General features: G+C 50.9%; 1 protein-coding gene across 10 annotated transcripts in view; it reads right to left on the bottom strand.

Moving 5' to 3' along the window:
- The window catches only part of LOC104999010 (chromosome unknown open reading frame, human C10orf71), a 54,298-nt gene that overhangs the window by 8,300 nt on the left and 24,151 nt on the right, over positions 1-21,847 (bottom strand). For 2 of the 10 annotated variants that reach the window (XR_826534.1, XM_010854433.1), the window contains exons 1-2: positions 19,880-21,008; positions 3,330-3,432 (exon numbers count right to left, since the gene is read on the bottom strand). The exons of 2 other annotated variants lie outside the window; for them this stretch is intronic. The gene's annotated coding sequence lies outside the window, so the exon portion shown is untranslated. Of the gene's footprint in view, positions 1-3,329; positions 3,433-5,566; positions 5,681-19,879; positions 21,009-21,847 lie in introns of those variants that run through there. 6 more of the 10 variants (XM_010854434.1, XM_010854438.1, XM_010854437.1 and 3 more) reach the window with 5 other exon arrangements.

Below are 21,847 nucleotides of genomic sequence, written 5' to 3'. Positions count from 1 at the left end.
CTGATTCTCCCTGCTGCCCTTACCCGGCTGTCACTTCCCGAACGACTCCGCCTCCTGGGGTCTCCCCCTTTCTGCCCCACCTCTGTTATAGCCCCTTCATTACATTCTCCTTCCTTTTAAAATTGTGGTGACGTACACAGGACACAGAGTTCACTCTTAACCATTGTAAGTGTGCGCTTCAGTAGTATTACGTGCTTTCATACTGCTGTGCAGTCACCACCACCATCCATCTGCAGAACTTTCTCATCTTGCAAACTGAACTCCGTACCCACTGAATAATAACCCCCATTCTCTTCTCCCCAAACCCCTAGAAACTACCATTCTTTTATCTGTATCCACGAATTTGACTACTCTAAGGTACCTAATTTGAGGGGAATCGGACAGCATTTATCTTTTTGTGACCAATTTATTCACTTAGCATCATATCCTCAAGGGTCATCCATGCTGTAACGTGTGTCAGAATTTCCTTCCTTTTTAAGATAACGTTGCATTGTATGCATATGTCACATTTTGTTTATCCATTCATCTGTCAGTTGACACCGAGTTCGCTTCCAGTTTTTGGCTGTTGTGAATAATGCTGCTCTGAACATGGGTGTCTGAATGTCTGTTTAAGATCCTGCTTTCAGTTTTGGGGGGCACATACTCAGAGATGGAATCGATGGGCCACATGGTCATTCTAGTTTTAATTTTTTGAGGAGTCTTTATACTATTTTCCACATGAGCTGTGTCATTTTGTACACCTGCCAACAGTGTGCAGGAGTTCCAATTTCTGGGTTTTTTTTCCAATTTCTGTTTTGTTTTTTTTCCCTGATAGTTGTGGTTGCGGTTGTTCAGTCACTCAGTTATGTCCCACTCTTTGTGACTCCATGGACTGCAGCACGCCAGGCTTCCCTGTCCTTCACTCTCTCCTGGAGTTTGCTCAAACTCACGTCCACTGAGTCGATGATGTGGTTGTTTTTTTACAGTAGCCATCCTAACATGCGTGAGGTGGTTCATTGCATTCCCTCCTGGATTCTTCGCGAGGATGCTGCTTCCTGATGGGGAGCCTGATCACTACCAGGGGTACATACCTCCGAAGCCTAGAGCAGGCCTGGCCAGGGCCGGGGCGAGTATGTCAAATGTTAGATAAAATACCAGGTATGGACCCTAGACTGGGCTCCAGTGGGGGGCATTTGGACAGTGAACTTCCAGCAGGGTGCTGTGAGCCTCAGCTGCCAGGTGATACACTCACACAGCCTCCCCACTCATGTTAGCAGAGGAGGCTGGAGAGGCGGCACGCCCTGCTAGCCTGGCCGGCCTGCACAGTAAGCACGGGGCCTGAACAGGTCTGCTAGGGATGGAGGATGAAGATGCTCCATGAGGGTGGCAGGGCCGCAGGTCGGGAGTCCCAAGTCCCATCCTGGCTCCTCAGAGAAGGCCACCTACAAGGTGTCCCACTACGGCCGATGCCACCATGCTGGCCGCACTGATCCGATCCCAGAGGCCGGCCTTCCTCGGAGGTTTCTCCTCCTGTCTCTGGACCACAGCACTCTGGTAGGCTTCTAATGCTGATTTGTGGGCAGGCTGACTTCTTTTTATGAATGAAAGGGCTGAGTTGGGGCTGCCAGAGAAAGCAAAGGACCTCAAGTTCTAGTAAACTGGATGAGCTGATGAGGCTCCACTGACTGGCCCTGGAAAAGACTGTCCTTATGTGTCTTGAAAATCTGCGCTCTTGCTCCCCAGAAAGAATAGTAAGTGCCGTTTAGGAGGCACTTGAAAGGGGAGAGCTGCAGCCTAGCCCCCTCACCTGGCCTACCTCACCCCATCCCCATCCCCTGTTCCCTTGTGTACTTTGGCTCAAAAACCTGCAGAAGCTAATGCTCATCATCTCAGACCCCCACACAGCTACTCCTGACCCACACAGGGGTTGGAAGCATTCTGATGTCTGGGGAAATGATTGCCTTTTTGATCAAAGGAACGATCCCCATCGTCTCCGCTCTCTTGGTGCCCTTTCTTCTCGCTTTATTGCACACAAGAAGCCTGAAACTGTATTCGTTTGATCCCCTGGACTAGGAAAGAGCAACCCACTCCAGTATTCTTGACTGGAGAATTTCATGAACAGACAAGCCTGATAGGCTACAGTCCATGGGATCGCAGAGTGTTGGACAGCACTGAGCAACTGAGTGCGCGCTCACACACACACACGCACACACACACACACGCATGCACAGTTCAACTTGTAACACTGAGGTGTTCACTTTGCAACCCTGAGGGAGTAACAATGCTGACTCAAGGTCAATTTGCTGAGGACCACCTGGTGGACAAAAGAACATTCCTGAGTCCTTGATGACACTGCAGGGCTGTGAGCCTGGGCCAGAACCACCCCCTCCTCTGGAATCTGTGTTATTGGGGTGAGTTAGGGGCCCTCCGTGGCTTCAGCCACTGTAAGTCAAGTTTTCTGTATCTTGAGGTCTTAACAATAGAGTCAGGGAGTCTTCTGGTATCCTGAATGCTGGGGTTTTGACCTCAATAAGACTGAACTCAGTAACACTGGGCTTTCTCTACTTCCACAATAGCACGGAAATAGGATACTTGGGGATCCAATTAGAATCTTAGAGTTAAGTAAACACCCCCAGTCAATTAAATACCACCTACTACTAGCAGATACTTATTATTTTTTAAACACTCATCTTCCATCCCCTCCTTTGAGCAAGAACACTTGATACCTTTTGGGAAGTTTCCTCCACTCTTGGCCTTCAGTCTACATGGGGCTGAAAGTCAAGGAGCCTGCAGAGACCTCTCAGAGCTAAGGGCACATGTGAGACCCAAGGCAGCCTATGGCACGCTTTCTCCTGGAGCGATGTAAGGATGAAGCCTCCCTGCCCATCTTTGTCAGCGGCAGCACCTTCTTTTTGTCCTTTCCCGGCTTGGAACTTCAGCCTTCACCTTGAGTCTACAAGGGTTCCTATTTCCTTTTAATGCTTATCTGTTTCTGATTTATTTGTCTAGTTTCTGTTTCTATTGCATGTGACCAAAAAACCCAAAATGATCTAGGGTTTGTGTCAGAATTCCAAACAGTTAACGAAAGCTGATCACTGGTACTTAGAGTATTCAGCAAATAACCACATTCCTTCTGCCTCAGGAGAAAAGAGATCTCCCTCTTGCTGGCTGCATTCAGATACTTTCTTCCACTCTTACTTGACTGACCTGGGTTCGATGGGATGATCATAAAGTTGGCTTCAGCTTCGCCACTCCCACCCGCTAATCTCCCAGATACCCGGTGGAACCTTCAGCAGAGTAACTCAAACTGAAGAGGTCTCCAGGGCCCGGCTCTTGGATTAGTTCCGTACCTGCTACAGGAGTGGGAGCTGCAGGTGCCTGCCTTGTTGCGTTTTAGGATCTGTAGTTTTAAAACTTCTTTTCACGCTGACGTTTGCTGACGTTGCTACCCATCTGGAGAGAAGAAAAGTGATCTTGTTGGAACCCCTCAGGCCAAAAAGCAAGCAGGTATTCAGTGCAAAAGATACCTTTAAATGTCAGTAATACAATTGGCTTTCAATTTTAGTGTTAATTTCACATTTGAACTCAACAAAATTCCAAATATAGGCAAGGTGGTTTTATATCCCTTCCAGTGATCATGAATTTGTGTCTGGCCCAAGAAACCTTAAGGAACCTGCTTCAAGCCTTTGGGACTTTTAATATGATTGGCTTAGTTGTGAATCACTTTTTGCTAGTTACATTGGCCCAAAGGCCCTTTTCCCCTGTGAATTAATAACTCAGGTTTTGCAGTAAAGAGAACTAGAGTGGTTGAACTTGAATCCACTCACAAGGAAGAAGTGTTCAATTCATTGTTGGCAGAAGACTTGGATATCTGTTTTGACAGCTAAAAGAACCCAAAAGCTGCCCAGGAGGATTTTAAGAGTATTCAGAGTGAAGTGTGAACTAGTTAAAATAAATTCACTGTGCACACTAAAAATGCAGACCACCGGGGCTTCCAGAAGCCTGTCCTCATCTTGTAGCTCCTGGATATTCATCCAGTCCGCAGTGGTTTATTAATAATATTAATAATCATGATAGCTCAACTTTGCGGAGTGCATGTCTTTGGAGATGCCCAGAGGCACTTTGTGCTGCTCACTATCTGGCTAGCGCCCTCCCTGACACCGAGGCCGTCCTTCGTGTCCTGACCACGCTCTGGGTTCACCTTTTCCATAGCTCATGCCATACTGTCACCCATCATAACCCATGTGTCGTAGGAATGATGGTTGCTTCATTCGCTCCTCAGTTAGAAAATTCCATGAGTCCAGGAAGGGAGTCTTATTTGCTCTCATGTACCAAACATACCAACACAGAAGCCGGATAAATGTTTGTGGCAATGCTCTGAATTGGGTGTCTTCAATTTGAATTTTGATGGAGGGCTAGCAGACACAGAAAAGAAACGAGAGAGAGAGAGAGAGAAGTTCTATTGAGCAGGACCCATGGCCTTGGGTCTTAAGGTGGTTTGGAAAGCTCAGATTTGTGTCACTAACTAGAGAGCACACTCCTGTCCGCAGCTTCCCCTGGGTGCAACTTCGGGATGAGGGTAAAATCAGTGCATGTCACGTATGGACAAGACAGAGGTGCAGAAGGCCATGCTGCCCTCTATTCTGTGGACATTTAGGGAGCCATTGCTCTGTGCTGGGGGTCACAGACTAACTGTCATTGCTGCTGAAACACATTTTTCAGAGGCCAGCACAAAACCATCCTCCTCCCTGCCTTCGACTGTTTGAAGGAAGCCAACCTCAGTGGCTGAAAAGTCTGGCTCATAAGAGCATTTTCCAGGTGAAAGAGTGCAGTTTCCCTCAGGCAACACGAATGAGGCAAAACAGCATACTCTCAAATCATGCTGTAAACAAGGCCTTGGAATCTGTCTTGATGAATATATAGAAACAAGAATGAATATTTATTCATGGTGTGGTAAGTTCCTATTTATGTCTATGCCTTCAAAATCAATTTGTTCTTTTGAATGCTTCCTGACTCCTCACCCCCTATTATTCCCTTGACTCGTTTACTCTGCCTTTAGTCTCCCCTTCCCCAAGGGATTGCCCAAGGGGGAACTTGGCTCCTCATCTGACTTAACTTCTAAGGTGCAATCAAGACCGTTGGCCACTGTCTTCCTGGGAAGCTCTCCCATCTTGATTTGGGAGATGTACACACTTCACATCTCAGCCTAATGGTTCATCCCTTATCTTCCTCTCCTGGACGGTTGGATTTCCCCTGCACCTGGCCCCGGGACCTCTTCTCCTCTCCCTTGATGGGCTCACCAGGGGATTTTAGCCACACTCGTGGTTGCCACGAGCTTCCATGCATTGATGGCATGTCCAGGCCAGGTCACCTGTCTGGGCCCAGCCTCTGTCTCCATCTGTCCCCTGAACAGCTCCACAGGCTCACACACTTAATATGGAACCCACGACATTTCCACAGGCCAGTTCTTCCTTTGAGGGGCCCGGAAATCTGACTCCCTGTGACTGCTCCCTCTCCTTCTTCCATGCCTTCCCTAAACCGAGCCATTTCCAGGTCCCACAAGTTTCATCTCTGAAAGGCCTCTTACCCGCTGCACATGATTCCCATCGCCATGGTCCCCGTGTGGCCTCAGCTGCTGTCACGTCTCCCTTTGGTGATGGCAGGAGCCCATTGTCATTCTCTGCACCACTCCCAGAAGCAGCTTTTAAAGAACAAACCTGTTCATGTCAACCTCTAGTTTAGAACTGCCTAATGACTTCCCAGTTTGAAAGAAGGAAAATCAATCTCCTTAAACAAGTCTCCCTTTCCATTCTTATCTTGGACTATTTTTCTCTTCATGCTTGGCTTTCCAGCCACCCTGGACTTTTACCAGCTTCTTTGATATGCCATGCTACCTCCTGCCTCAGGGTCTTTGCACAGGTTGTTCCCTCTGCTTAGAGTTCTTTGACTCCACCTTTCTCCTGTTAACTGCGTAACTCCTATGCATACTTCAGAACCCACCTCACAAGCCCCTTCAATAAGGCAGATTCCTCAGGCTAAGTCTCTCTGCTGTCTGCTTTCGCACCACGCTATACCCCTCTCCTCTGAAGTACTTATTATAATTGTAATTACGTATTTAACTGGATGACTGTGGAACGCTTGTCTTTCCTGCCAGGCTGGACGCCTCACTGTGGCAGGGGCCCCTGTCTATCTGGCTCTCAGGCTATCTCCCCTCGTGGCACAGTGCATAGCACAGAAATATCTGTTTACAAATTAGCAAATCCCTCGGCTTCTGTCATGATATTATTCGCACTACTGACTGGCTTAGTGGGACATTACTGAAAGTGACTTATAGTCCAGTAGTTCTAGAATTATCACAAATTTCAAATTAGTGAATTTGAACCCAGGTGACTTTAATTTTTCCTTTTGATTCCAAGCCCTAAAAGATTTAAAATCTGCCTGTGGTGGGAGCTGGAAGCAGGCTGAGCAGATCATCCTTATGCTGGCCCACAGGCTGGCTGGCAGGTGTTCACTCACACCACGGCATATGCCAGTGAAGTTAGGGCTGAGTTTCAGGCTGAATGTATGCTAGCATTTACATCAGGGAGAAATAAGTGACTTCACAACTTTGCCATTTTCCTGTTTGTCAGAGTCTCTAACCGCACTCAGTGCTCCACATTGGGGAACGGTTTTGAATCTCTCTGGAGGGTTAGCGTCCAGAAAATGATTGTTGCATACGTTAACTGTGGTGTTGATTACAGACACATTGCAAATGGTCATTAGCTGAGACGATGCCTAAATTTTGGGTGTCAGCAGATGAAGCGTTGGCATCTGCCCTTATACAGGCAACCCTGGAGCCTAGACAGACTTCTGAGAACTGCTCTCCTAACACTCCATCTGCAGATGCTGGACGCTGGGCATGGGTCCTGCAAAGCACTAGAGCACAAAAGGGGAAATGGGGTCCCCAGCAGGAAGGCATCGGTGGGGTTTTCCAGTTCAGCCTTCAGGGAGGGGCCAAAGGCTGAGGTGATACAACCACAGAGAAGACGTGCATGGAGCAGACGGGGGCGCGCACGCACTGCTGCTGCAGCCAGAGGCAGGGAGAACTGTACTCAAAGAAGTGTTTCGTCCTCTTTTCATTGCAAGGATCATCTTTTTGAACTAAAATATGTCAAAGAAGCCAGATCTGTGGGAGCATCCCCATGAATCAGCTTTTTCTCACCGTGAGCAATGAGATAGCCTTTGCATGATTGTTACTAAATTCTGACTCTTCCAAAATGTTTTCTCAAGTGATGCTTTTCCCCACATCATCCTGAATGATGCTGCGGAACTACTGTGGACTGGAATAAGTCATTTTGCACAGATATCATTTTTTCTCTCTCTCATTCTTTCTCGAGTGTCTCACATTCAAGGCCCTCTAGGCGGGCGAGCCAGCAGTTCCCTCACTCCCGTTCCCGCCAGGCCTGCGGCGCCCTGGGCTTACTTCCTTGGGGTTGGTCCTGGCTTACTTCCTTGGGGCGGTAGTCCTTCTGCCTGGAATGTGTCTCTCTGTTCCCCATTCACCAGTTCCTGACCACTTCCTCCTCTCTTCCCCTATTCCTTATAGAATTCTAAAAAAAAAAAGTCACTGCATTATTCCACTTTATCTGATATGAATTCATCTTCCCAACCAAGCTCTGAGCTCCTCAGGGGTGAGGTCCCCGGCTGGTTCCTCTCTGACTGACAGGGTGCCTGTGTCACGGTGGCCATTCGTCAAGGCTCTCAGCTGCTGCTGCTGAGTACACTTCTTGGGCCACAAGGACGTGATGGCAGAGGTTTGCGGCGAGTGTGCGGCCTGGGAACGCAGAGTCGAAAGCTCTGGTGCCTCACGCTCTCCTGGTCTCTCACGGGACTCCTGGCCCGCAGCCAGCCCAGGCCTGACAGGTCAGGCAGCCCCACCTTACACCCCACCAGGCTCTGAGGACAGAAGTGGCCAGGGAAAGGGAGCCTGCTGGCGCCCCCTACAGACCCTGGTCCAGACTGCCGCACGCAGCTGCTCAGGGCTAGCGGCTGTGGCGGGTCCACAGAACCCCAGCAGACTGCCCCCGGGAGGCCCCAGCCCCTCACTCCTCCACGTGGCTGCACAGTCAGTTCTGAGATAACAGAGCCTCGGAATACTCCGCGTCGCACCGTTGCTGAGTGACAGAGGTGGGCCTGGGACCCCAGCCTGGCTGGTCTTGGAGTCGAGACGCAGCAAGGGAGGTCTCAGTTGGTGGTCTGGCATGGCTGGGTTGCCAGATTAAGCAAATTAAAAATGCAGAACACCCAGAGAAATCTGAATTTCAGATAGAACAATGAACATATTTTAGTATAAGTATGTCCTATATTTGGGCCATACTTTATATTAGTCAAATATCTCTATAAAATTAATCATCCCATGTTTATGTTAAAAATAGGTACCCAGTATTTATCTGAAATTCAAATTGCACTGGACGTCTTGTTTTTTCTTTTTCTTTTTTTGGACGTCTTGTTTTTTCATCTGGCAACCTGAGGTCCTCACCAGCTTTTAGTACCCAAAGTGGATCACAGTCAGAGGAAGCCAGTCCGGTGAGTCAATCCTGGGATGACTCATCGCTGCGTGTTACTCTGCAGTTCAGGACACACTCTGGGATCCATAATCACGTTTGATTCTTGTGACCCTGATGGAATGGGTTCAACAGGTCTTTATTAGCACCATTTTCTAGGCAGAGAAAGAAAGGCACGGAGAGGTACAGATACTGCTCAGTGTCACAGCATGTAAAAAAGAGAACTGGGATTGGGATTCAGCTCGGGTTCACCGCTTGACCACCCCACACTTTCTCCAGCATGAAGCCCTGGCCCCTCTGATCACTGGGCTCAGGCACAGAAGGGCGTGGCCCAGCTCCTGGACTGGAGCTCAAGGGAGAATTGAGGATCCATGGAGAAAAGGATGGTTTATCATTCTGTTCACCTCCTAAGAACTTCACAGCCCAGTTTTTCATGACAACAACAGGAGCAGAAGGGACCATTCGGCGGGTTGGCACAGGCTCCCTCCTGTCTGGGGAGGCTCTGATCCTTGAGAGCTGGGAGGGTTGCTCTCCGGCTGCGAGGCAGGCCCTTCCCTTCTCCTTGTGTCCCTCCCATGATTGCACAGGAAGCCGCTGGGGTTTGCTTGGCTGCTGGGTTTGACCACTTGCCTGTAGTGTGGTTTTTGAGCTTGAGCTCTTTGGGTGGATTTAATTACCTTAATTGAATGGTGTTTTCAGTTTTCAGTAAAGGGGGAAGCAGGAAGCCAGTGGAAATGACAGGGGTTGGCTTTATCACACCCAGAGGCCCTAACAGGTTGGAATTGATTCTTCTCGATCTTCTTTCTGGGTGGTTTTCTGAGACATTGACTCGGGGTTGCCTTGAGGAGCAGTTCAGTATAGTGAACCATGACAGTTGGCTTCCTCCAGCTTGTGAATCACAGATGTTGTACACATAGCCTCCACCACTTCACACTGGGCAGTGCCTGCTGGCCATTCTCGGGGCAAGCTCCTGACCTCTCTGTGTATTTTTCAACAGTCTTCCTGTTTCAGAGGAATGTCCTTGTCTATGTCCTACGTTTTACATAGCAAAATCAACTTCCTGGTTGGAAAGGGGTGTAGATCTGTGTCAAGTGTCTACGGGGTGGCAGGCCCGCTACTGCCATCTCCCTTTCCTCTTTTTTCCTTATGGCTGGAACTGAGGCTCCCTGGGTAGCTTGTCCCATACAGATCGCTGGAGCTGTATCACACCCGCCTTTGGCTCCAGGGCCCTGCAGTCTGGCCTTTGATGATTCCTCCCTAGCTAGTTCCCAATGCAACGATCGCTCTCTCCTTATAACTCCTCTGGACTTTTGGACATCAGAAACTTCAAGATCATTTATATTCTAATAGAGGTCGACATGGACTCTCAGAAGCCACATTTGAACCTTGTTCCCACATCCATCCACTCAGTCCTTGCTCACTCCTCTGGGTTCTAGAGCTGGAGATCCAGCCCAGGCAGGGCTGACCTGCGCCCTCTCCTTGCAGAGCTGGACGAACCGAGGGATGGCGCTAGGCCGCACTTAGACGGCCTTGGACTGGTTTCCATTGGGCAGTGCCTCTTAACCATGAAAAATGCACCTTTGATGTGCACACAGGTCATCGCACACTTGGTTTGACCATTTGGCTCCACTGGTGTGGCTCTTGGCACTCCAGGGTAGGGGATTCTGCTTGCATCCTGGCCCAGCCTGGCTTAAATAAGCCCAACCTAGGGGCTAGACTGGGAAAACCAAGGGTTCTCACACAAACCCTGAGGCTTCTAAGTGCTGGGAGAGGACAGGGCCCACTTCATCCAACCCCAGGAACATGGTTGGTTGGCACTGGGGGCCCCAGCAGCAGTGCCAAGTTGGCATGCATAGAAATCCTTCCTGAATCACATCACACGCACAGGACCTCGGAGCCCTGCAGCATGTAGGAGTCCAGGGGATCCCAGGGATGTGACTGAAGAAACCAGCCCGCCTGAGCTTGCCAGGTGCAAGGAGCTGGCTGTGACCTGTGGTCACAGCCACTGTGGGTGTTCTCCTGCCCTTGGGAGAGAGCTGGGGAGCAGAGATGCTTTCTCTCTGGGACTCGGTGCAGCCTGACTCCTGCTTCCAGCCTTGGTCCCTGGTCCACTGTGTCTGGATGGGATGCTTCCTCAGGAACCTCCGAGCATTGCCCAGACCTGGGGCCATGTCTGGAGTTGGAGGCACAGGGAAGATTGAGTCTGACCCAACCAGCGCTTCCCACGACAGGAGGGTGCCAGTACCTGGCGTCACACACCCGGGGCCATCCAGTTGTAGGAGGTAAGCAGAGAGGCAAGGCACAGAGGCAGGGAGAGGAGGAGAATGACGAAGCGATGGGCTGGCTTCCAGCAACCTGCTTTTCAGTTCCATTTCTGTTTCCTGATTGCGTGGCCAGGGTGGGCAGAGCAATGTTTTGCTCTCTGGGGCAAAAGCCCTGCTTTGTAGCACGGACTGATTTTCCATGGCTGATTTCTGCTATGACCTGGCATCTGAGGCAGAGTTGGGATGAAGCATGAACATGGGCTTGTGGAGCCTCTGAATCCTGCAGGCTCCCATCGGATTTGCAGTTGCTCTTATATCCTCAGGCAGGGCTCTCACCCCACAAAGGCTAACAGAAGCACTGTTTCTGATCATTCCTGATGGCTGGCATTGCTGAGAATCACTCCTTAAGCCTCCTGGTCAGTGCAGTCTTTGGACCCTCCCCTCCACGGGAAGGAGCTCAGGTCCAGCACTGGCCGGCTTTTTGGCACGGCTCCACTAAGAGCTCTCTGCAGACACTGGGGGACCAGCCTTGGTGGCCAGATGCTCCTTGGATGAGGGGACTGGGCTCTCTTGTGAGCTCAGAGGTGCCCCAGTTTACCTTTATAGGAGTGACTATGCTGCCATCAAAGGTAAAAGTAGGAGCAGAAGAGACCTGAGCCTAAACAACTCTGCCCTTGCCTCCTTCATGCCTTCCCAGAGAGGGGGGTCAGTGCCAGCCACTGCCAGAGGGGGCCTTAGGGGAGTTGATGGAGCCATGAGAGGCTAAGAAACGAGAAGCGCGAAACTGGTAGAAATGGTTTTGATGCTCAGCCCAGTGACCCTCTGGCCTCCTTGCTAGATGCAACCCAGAGTCCAGGGGCCACACCACTGCCAGGCCAGGGCAGGGGAGCTGCTAGAAGCGGGCATAAAGCTCTTTCAGAAATACAGGGGCCACTGAAATGCTGAGCCCATCTGGCGTCTGGGCCAGATCCCAGTGCTACCCTGCATTTGCTGACTACAACCTTGGCTAACTTACAGGGAGTCTGTGAGCCTCAGGCTTCTTGTCTGTAAAATGGAGCTAATGATCTGTGTATTAATAACAGGGCTTCTCAGCCTCTGTACCACTGACTTTGCCAAGGCCCCTGGGGCAAGATCACTGCCGGCTGAGAACTGCTTTACAGAAAGGAAAAGAACATTAGTAAGGCCTTTGGAGCATCCTTTGTAAGTTCATGCCTCCCTTCCTTCCACCTTTCCCAGGAACATCCTGTCCTGTATTCTGGAGATGGTAGGAAGTGACATAAGACAGGAGTAAACTAGGCTCTTCTGGGCAGCAGGAGCTGGAGACCAGGGCGAGGTCCTGCTCCAAAGCAGCGTCACCTCTACCTGCGCGTGTGAAACTGGGACAATAAACAGCAACTTCAGTTCTGCCCCCAGCCCTGGTCGGGGGGTGTGTGCAGCTTCCTGCGCTGCAGTGGGCTGAGGAAAGGAATGGTCATGGAATTAGCCCCTGAGGCAGCCACTGCTCGAGATGCTCAGAGCCACCAGACTCCCCAGGCCCGGGTCCTCCCCCAGCCCGGGGGGCTGCCTGCACAGAAGAAGGCCCCCTGAGCCCTGTGAGCCCCAGCCGCCCTCCCGTGCACTTTACCCACACGCAGGCTACTGGGCAACGGGGAATGTGTGCAGTCTTTCTCTGCGTATGTTCCAGGAGCAGAGGTTTCCCTCGTTTTCCCCTCAAGACACAGCAAGAAATACATCTACATTACAGCATACAGTCAGCTGAGACATATAATACAAAACAAGGAAAATTCATGAAGCAAACTTACTTTGCTTACATGGACCACTCTGATATTTTCATCCTATTCCATAGTAGTCGTTCATTTAAAAAAAAAAATCTAGGTGCAACATAGTAAGTGATTTGAGGGCTCAATAATGAGTTATAGTCTGTAGTGGTTTTTTTTTTTTTTTTTTTTAAACTGTCCCACAAAGAGTTGGACAGGACTGAGCGACTGACCTGAACTGAACTGAGACCAGAATCTGATCATTCCTGATCAGGCTGTGTTTGGGGTTGCCCTGTTTATAGTGATGCTAGGTTCTCATTTGGATGGAGAAATAGAGATCCAAGGCCCAAACACAGGGACTGTTAGGGTCTGACCGTATTCATACTGTTAGGGAGAGGAGAAGACCACCAGGTGCTGGGTCCACGAGCCAGGCCTTGCCTTTCTGCTTCACTGCTGCCTCCCTCGTTCGGCACAGCTCCTAGGTCTAACAGAGGGCCATTCATTTGTTAAGCAAGTGGACGAATGAGTAAAAGAAACCCCCATTTACAGAGGGCCTGGCATGAGATAGGCACTTTATATACTATATTATTGCTTCCTGTTTATTACGTAATTAGGAAGCAAGTCTGCAAAGTAGGAATTACGCTTCTTTTTTTACAGAGGAAGACCTTGAATCCAGAGACATTTAATACTTGGTGGTGCAGAGCTTGAACCTGGGGCTGCTAGAGAGGGATAGGGTCTCTGCATCCTACATTTAAAGAGGCATCTCCAGGAGATTCTGCTTCAGGCCGAGAAACTGTGCTCGGCACCACCCCACCCCACCCCTGGGCACCCTGTAGTCCCCCACTCCTGGCTGTCACCCGCAGGGCTCCCTGGAGCTCATCTTAAGACCCAAAGTCACTCTATTCCGTCTTCTGTCCTGGGCATCCCTTTCCACCTGGGAGTCCAGCTTTGGCAGGCCACCCAGCAAGGCTTTCAGTAGATGGACACCTGACTGTTCACTTAAGAGCTGCGGAATCAGTTAGACTTTGGACAAATCACTCAATCTGAGCCTCAGCCTTGGGGCTGATGGGAAGGTACAGCCTGGTCCTTGAGGAAGCCTCTACGGACTATGAAGTGGGTGTTACAGGGGCAATTGTAACTCCACCCTGGAGAGCCTTGTTCAGAGAGGAGGCTGCTTCAGAGACTCCCAGAGGAAGAGGCATGTGGGTTTGCTGGGATTGGGATGTCCCTCAGGCAACCATCCTCTCTCCAGCCCCTGGGAAGAGAGCCAGGCCATATGGGAGGACACCCCTGGAAAGCAGCCTTGAGGGGAGTCCCAGGCTTGGGCAGAGAGAAGAAGCTCCAGGAAGAGCTCCTGGAACCACAAAGAGGGCAGAGAGGCACAGGGCTCTCCTCACCATCTGCAGACTTCATTTCCCCATCTGTAAATTGGTGCCACAGGGCTGGGTGGCAAAGGCAGAGAAGCAGAGCTGCAAGAGCCACCACAGCTGACCCAGCTCCTGCTAACTGCCATGAAGTTCACATCCGCCATCTTTCTCAGGGGTCACAACCACTGGCCAAGTCAGATAGGACCTGTGTCAAAGAAATCTGAGGTGTAGAAGCCAAGAAACAGAGAGGTTGAGCAACTTGCCCAAGATCACACAGCCAGGGAGTGGCAGAGCTGGGATTCAGACCCCAATCTCTGCCAAGCAGTTTTGCCCTCCTTGAGCAGCCAAAGTAGAAAAGGTTACGGGGTGGGTGTCTCCCTCTGCCATGGTGTCCCCACAGGGTAGGAAGGGGTGGAGGTCTTTCTTGTAGCACCTCCTCTCCCCACCAGAGAGCATATGCTTTAGTAAAGCTAGGGAAGGCATCTGCTGGACACGGCCATCCCGTAGGAGCATCCAGCATCCAGCATCCAGCATCCTGCCCCTGAAGTGTCAGGAATATGAGTATCTGGGCTGGGGGAGGGGTGTCCCACAGAGCCCTTGGGAATCTCTAACCCCTCCCCAACCCCACAAACACATCAGAGCCCCACTGTCCCTGGCCTTCTCCTCATTTCCTGCTGGAGGCTAGGACGTAGAACGGAAATGGCTGGTTGGTAAGTGACAGCTGTCTTTTCTCCAACCCATGTGGCAGCTGTGAGACCAGCTCTTCCAGGGAAGGAAAGGGAACTTCTCTGCTTTGGGGACACAGTCACAGAACTGACAAGCATCTGTTTTTCACAGAATTCCTTACGAAGTGCTTAGAGTGGTGAGATAAAGAATTTACCATCCAGGCAATCCTTCTAAAAAAATTGAATAGTGCTCTTTAGACAGACAGGATTATTTAAAACAATGACTTGAGTTGAAGTGGAAAAAGTCAGTTTCTTGGAATTCTCCTTGCTGAGATAAACAAGGAATCTCTTCTCCTCTTTCATAAGACAGTGGCCCTTGCTTCTCAGAATGCCCTGGAGGGCTTGTTAAACAGAGTTCTGGGCCCACCCCAGAGATGCTCTCTCAGGATGTTGGGGCAGGGCTAGAGCATCCAGGGACACTTGGGACCACACTTGGAATTCTGCTGCCCTAGGCCTCGAGCGACTGGAGGTTGGACCTCTTTCTGGGAGGTTGTGCTGGTGAGTCCTATGCTCTTGGGCCACTTGGGGTGCATGCGGGTCAATGACTGGTCTGGGCTGTGTCTGCCTGGCTCTAGACCTGGCTCTGGGCAGGCTGTGCATATGCAGGGTACAGAGATGAATCAGAAATGCTTTCCTCTCCAAGGGACAGTTGCCTGTTGGGGGAGAACAGGCAGAGACCAGTGCCATCTGCAGGGTTCAGGATGTGGGAAGAGGGTGGTCTCTCCAGGCAGTGCTTGCTTGAAGGCAGTTGGGAAGGAAGCTTTGCTGCCAGTCTGTGTGCAGGCACCCAGCTGGCTTCAGCCTCAGCACCCAGCAGGGGAGTGGAAAGATTAGAGCCAGACTATGTCCCGTTTCCCAGCGCTGTGCAACCTGGGCAAGTTCCCTCCACCTCTCTGAGCCTCCCTTCATTCTCTGCAGCTGTTCTCACCTCTGTGGGTGATGGTGAAGGGTAGAGATGAAAAGTGTCAAGGACCCAGAAGAGACCTACACAGAGAGACGATTCAGTAAATGGAAGTTTACACCACTAGAGACCTTGGGCTTTTTGAAACAGACCTCCCTTAGAAGGAATTCCATATCTATCATTGTGGTGCTAACACCCGCCAACAGGCTTTCAGGGTGAGCTCCAGCATGTAAAGACTCTAGTTGCTGCTAAGTCACTTCAGTCGTGTCCGACTCTGTGTGACCCCATAGACGGCAGCCAACCAGGCTCCCCCTTCCCTGGGATTCTCCAGGCAAGAACACTGGAGTGGGTTGCCATTTCCTTCTCCAATGCATGAAAGTGAAAAGTGAAAGTGAAGTCGCTCAGTCGTGTCAGACCCTCAGCGACCCCATGGACTGCAGCCTTCCAGGCTCCTCCATCCACCGGATTTTCCAGGCAAGAGTACTGGAGTGGGATGCCATTGCCTTGTCGGAAAGACTCTAGTAGGTGCTCGCTGAATGCCGCTTGCCACATTTCTAACCTCCAGACGGGGGCGCTATAACACAGTGAGAAGGGCGTGGACTGAGGCCAGACCTCCCGGGGCATGGTTCTTGGCTGTACTGCTTGTGAGTGGCCCTAGGGAAATTACAAAACCTCTTTCTGCTTCAGTTTCCTCATCTGCAAAAGGAGCCTAACGTAATACCCGCCTCCCAGGGTCCTCGTGAGGACCCAGCGAATCCGTGTCTGTGAGGCGGCTGACACCTGGTTAACTGTCAGTCTCATCACCCTCCTCGCCGTACAATCTACGCCAAGCCAGGGCTAGGGGCACGAGGTCACGAGGACAATGCCTTTCCCCGACATGAAAGAGAGAGAAGCAAGCCAGCGAGTGCCCAGAGCCCCCAACGCTTGCCTGTCCTTGGAACCAGCTCGCACCTTTGCCCTCTGACTGGCTCCTCTGACTGAGCAAACCGCTCAGTTCCCTCATCTGAATGCTTATTGGCTGAACGTTAAGAGCATCAGTGTTTGTATGGCGGTTGTTTTCCCTGAAAACTATGCCTGCGTCTCCTAAGCTATCACTGGAACCAGTCTGAGGAAATCTTGCATGCTAGATGAGTCAGAAAACCAAAACAAAAAACCAGGCGATCTGTGTAAGCATTTTGCCTACAGAGTAACGAAGCTAGATTCCTATGGTGAACTTGGTGGGACACTGCGGGCAAGGAGCAGGTCTGAGCCCGTGGGTTTAGCAAGTGGGTCTGAGTTCCTGCCCCTTAATTGCTGGTGGTGCTGCATGTGCCCAGGCCGCCCCAGGCCAGGGCAAGCCCGGCGGCAGCTCTAACACGACCTGGCCATTGCAGGCAGGGCTCAGAGACATGAAACTGACCTCCAGACTGGGCAGAGAGTAGAGAAAGCACTGGTTGCCCAAGCGAATCTCAGGTTCCCCTCCGCTCTTCCCTCATCAAGCTTCAGGTAAAGGCTTTAAGATGGGACGTGGCTAAGATGAAACCCTTCTTTTAGCTCAGCCTTGAAGTCCTCAGCAGCTGAAGCCCACCTGGGAAGGGGCCACTCAGGGACAGAAGGGACTCACTGAGGCCAGGGAACAGTGTCCAGGTGCAGAGACCCAAAGGAACCAAGGGTTCCTACTGATGCCAGGCGTGGGCACCTCCATGGGTTCAGAGGCCCCTCACTGTGCAGTGTCTTCTCTGGGCTGGAGTTCAGAGCCGAGCTGAGAATGGAGGCTACGCGGAAGGTTCTCTCCCTGCTTTGATGGGCTGTGGTCCAGAAGGGTTGCTTTCTCCTTCGATGAGAAGAGTGGTCTGTCAAGTCCTGGGGAGAAAGCCATTTGTTCGTTGGCTCCATTGGCTCCTCTTGGAATCACATTTGTAGATACTCTGACAGCCGCACCTCAGAAGGGAATGCGCTTCGCACCAAGCCTTCTTCAGCCCTGGGAACCGAGGGCAGCCAAGAACCCACTCCATCTCAGCCTTGACATTGCTGCCACGTAGTACTCACTCACGCAGCCCCCTCCAGGAAATGTTCCAGAATGATGGGGATGACCTACATTGGAGGTGACACAGCTCAGCAGTGCTCCACACATTCCATTTTCGGGTCTCGACCTGTGCATTTATAATGAGTCTTGTCCTCTCCTTCCCCATACCCCCAGCTCATTCTGCAACCCCTGGGATCAAGCAGAAACTAAGAGGTGTTTTGGGTTTTCCCAACTGACGAAATGAGACATGAGATTGCATTATAGGGCTACATATTGGCTGGGTCTGTTGAAATGTGATTTAAACTCTCAGACAGAGATAAAACCAAGACCACTGTAGCCTGTTGGGAAAACGTCAGCACTTGTGTCTCCGTAAGGCTGTCTTCGCTGAAAGCCCTTTTCATCTCTCCAGTAACCCTGGGCGGATGGAGTGAAGGCCTGAAAGCCAAGGAGGAAGATGGCCCAGGCCTGGCTCTGTTGGCTGGCTGGTTTCAATTACTGAGATTTCTGGCATAGGCTGGAGGAATAGGGCTATTTCCAGACGTGGGGCTTCCCCTTTCTGTAAGGGTCTCCTGTGCTTCCTTAGGGTCAGGAGCAAAAGGCAAAAAACACCAAATCACTTGCTTGAGTCCCAGGGAAAAGACATCAGGGTGGACATACTCTTCCTCAGGGGCCTCGGGGCCACCGGGCCTTCCCTCGCCTCATCTGCACACCTTTGTCTCCTGGGCTCCCAGGGGATCCAGGTTCCTATACTGTTAGGACCCAGCGTTCCATCAGCCCCTGTCCTCCCAGCAGGCTATGGTCACTCCCACCCCAATGAGCTTCTGGTCACCAGCGAGCAGGCACAATTGTTCCCCTCTCAAAGACCAGGGGGCAGATGCAGGCTGGACCTGGCTCACCCGGAGGTGTCTATTTATAAACCATCCCGATAAGCACAATCTGCCCTGCTCAACCTAGGCCTTATTCCACAGCAAAGCTAATTCTCCCAGGGGCAAGCTGAGCATTTCCTGCACCAGCTAGACTGGAAAGACGAGCCCAGTGGAGGGGCAAGGAGCTCCAGAGCGAGTCATTGCTTCTGCAGGGTCCAGCTCACAGGCTGGACAAGCTGGAATGCTTACTGCTGTTTGTGTGTGAACGAAAACAATCCGTCTTAAGGAGTGGTACAACAGGGGTCGGCAAGCATTTTCTGTAAAGGGCTGCGTAGTAAAGGCTTAGTTTTTTCTGGCCACACAGCCTGGGGCAGTTGTGGGCATCAGCCAAAGACATTATGTAAATGAACGAGTATGGCTGCGTGCCAATAAAACTTTATTTATAAAACCAGGTGCCCAGCCCACAGCCTTGGTTTACCAACCGCTGTAGTAAAGGGAGCACAAATACTGGAAAATTAGACCTCGTTTAACACAAACATTTGTTAATCTACTCTCCAGGACTCATATTTTGGGTTTTAAAAAATATTACTGCAAATATTGTTTGTTATAATTGGACTAGATATGTTGAAAGAAATGATTCATAATTCAGTCTTTTTAAAAATGGCCTTTATTTTCTAGGGCAATTTTAGGTTCTCAGCAAAATTTATACTACAGAGATTTCTCATATAGTCCCTCATCCACCATGCATAGCCCTCTGCATTATCAATATATCCATGGGGGTGTTAAAAATCCTTCTTAATTTCTTAAGGTTAATAACTTCTTAAGGTCTATTTAACTTTACACACGTATTCAATTTTGTTCTTCTTAAGGATCAATTCTCCATGAGGGAGAAAAGATACGATGGTAGATTCAGGCCAGCCCACGTGTCTGGTTGGGGACCCCTGGGTGTGGAAGAACATGCAGCCTGGGGGTCTTTCCCTGCTGAAGCCACACGTGCGCTCGGAGTCCACGGGCCATGAGGTCCTGAGGCCCAAGTGTCCTCTTTATTACTAGTAGGCTCCCGCCTGACCCAGCAGTGGGGGACACAAGAGAGCCAGGCTCCCACCCTAGAACCTGTAAGGTCGCACCCGTTTGACAACATAGCGCCCTGGACACACCCAAGACTTGTGCCCACTCAGCCATGTGGGAGCAGCGTGTCCTGACAGATGCACAGAAGGACCAAGTCACACCCGTCTATACCATATCCTCTGTTTCCTCACGGTCCAGACAGCAGTCCGTCGCCACGGCACACGCAGCACACGGAGAAACTCAGCCCCGACATGGCCCTGGCCACTCACAGCGCCCTGCACAGCTCTCTGACACAGGGCGGGCAGCCTCCCAGCCCCGCCGGCCCAGAGCACACACCCCTGCGGCCCGTGGGAGCTCGTGCCTCCCAGCCTCTGCGAGGGAACCAGACCGGCATCTGACCCTACCTTCTGCTCTCCGCAAGTCGTGCTGCTTGTTCTCCGGGCCTCCCAGGAACCGGACAGGACCCTGACTCTTCCAGCAGCCTGGCTTTGCCCAGCAGCCAAAATTTCTTCCCTTGTCAGCCAGACTGCCCAGAGATAGAGGGGAATGGATGCAAGACCCAGATCTCTTAATGTTCACAAACCTGCCCACCTGAGGAAAATCAGTGACCAGAAGCTGGCCAGACACTGGAAGTTGGGGAAGCGTACCTAAATAGAGACCCAGCCGGGGGAAACCAAATGGTGTTCTTGGTGGGGAAGAGGCAAACAGTCCCCACTGCAACACCCGCGTGGTGTCATGTAACAGTCAGATTAAACAAACAGCCTCAGCAGCTATTTTTACATCCAGATCGGCCACGGGTAATAGATAACTTGGGGAGTGAGAAATTGCTTGCCTCTTAGCCGGATCCTAACCCAGGATTCCAACTTCTATTCAGATTGATTTTTAATACTGTTCTAGTGCTGAGATTTGAATAAAAATCTCCCAAGATGCAAAGGAAAACATTTGTTTAGGGAAACATTATAAACACTGTGGTGTGTGCCTTGGAACCAGAGCCCAGAGGCCTGCTGATGCCCCGGGGCAGAAATAGCCCGTTTCATCATCGGCTCGGAGGACCGCAGCCTGCATTCCTCGAGTAAGGAACCGTCCTGGGCTGTGCTTTTGGAGCAAAATAACATGCCTGGCTGCAGGCTGGGGGAAGGCTAGCCTGGGGTTTCAGGATGAGAGTTGCTGAAGGATATGAAATAATCAGAGAAGAGGTAAGGTAAGTGCCCACTGGGTGAGCCTGGCCATGGCAGATGTGGTTGTGGGCAAGGCCCAGGTGCCAGGTTAGAGCTCCCTTCCTCATCTCTGGAGGGCAGGCCTCTCACAGCCCTGAGGTGGGCTTATGTCTGCCTTCCCATGGCCACTTCCTATCTTGGCCTGGGGTCACCTGTTCCCCAAACTGCCCACAGACCCCCCAGACCTTTTCCAACCCCCTGCCTTTGCTCACACCATGCCAGTTCCTAGGTGTTCTATTTACCTTCCCCCAAGCTGACCCTGGGAGAGCACAAGAGTTTTAATGTAGGAATTTCTTTCTTTTTTTCAAGATCCTTTCTCACACTCCCCTTCCTTGGGGCCTGGGAAGGCCGAAGTGCCTGGTCTCAGACTGGTGTCCTGCTTTGTGGATGCCCAAAGCCTTTGGAAGTCTGTGTTGCACTGTACCTCTGAATCTATTTGTGGACTGCCCTGCCTGCCCCGGTGGATTACTCACAGCCAGCGACCTCAGTCTCAGCCCTAACTCAAGGCCTGGCACCACCTCCAGCCTCGAACCTACCAGTAGCAGAATCCCAGGGAGACGGGTCTATGCACTTCAGTTCAAACGAGTCACAAAGAACAGCTCCTCGTGGCCCTGCAGATGGAGTGGTCAAGACCTCCAACGAAAGGACGATCCAGCCCTTCCTCCTCCTGGGAGCCTCTAAACTTGTCTTTTGAGGTTCTGTCTGTGGGGACTCCTGCTCACTGATCAGCACTCAGAGATGGTTTGAGGGACACCCAAAGTGAACCCCTTGATTCTACCCACCCCACTTACCTCCCCTGAGTGTCAAAATCAATGCTAGCCAACCTGGCAGATAAAAAGAATCGATTTGAGAGATCAACCAGCATTAAACAAAACCAAACCAAACAATAAATGGGATTTAGAGCCCCAGCCCCTTGTATTTCCGCCAAATCACTTAGCCTCTCTGTGCCTCAATTTACTCATCTCTAAGATGGACAGATTGCCTGCGCTCTGTGGGGTTGAAGATCAGATAAGCTCATACAGACATGCTTCTATATTACAAAGCTTCTCAAATGGTAGGCATTCACTTGTTATTTTTTTCCCTGATTTTTGCCACATCTTCAACCATCTGTACCATCGTTTACTTATCTTTCGGTAAAGAGCATTCAGATTGACT

Source organism: Bison bison, unplaced genomic scaffold (assembly GCF_000754665.1).
Source record: "Bison bison bison isolate TAMUID 2011002044 unplaced genomic scaffold, Bison_UMD1.0 scf7180017864341, whole genome shotgun sequence".
NCBI classification, from domain to species: Eukaryota; Metazoa; Chordata; class Mammalia; order Artiodactyla; family Bovidae; genus Bison; species Bison bison.
This window is presented reverse-complemented; position numbering and strand designations above follow the sequence as displayed.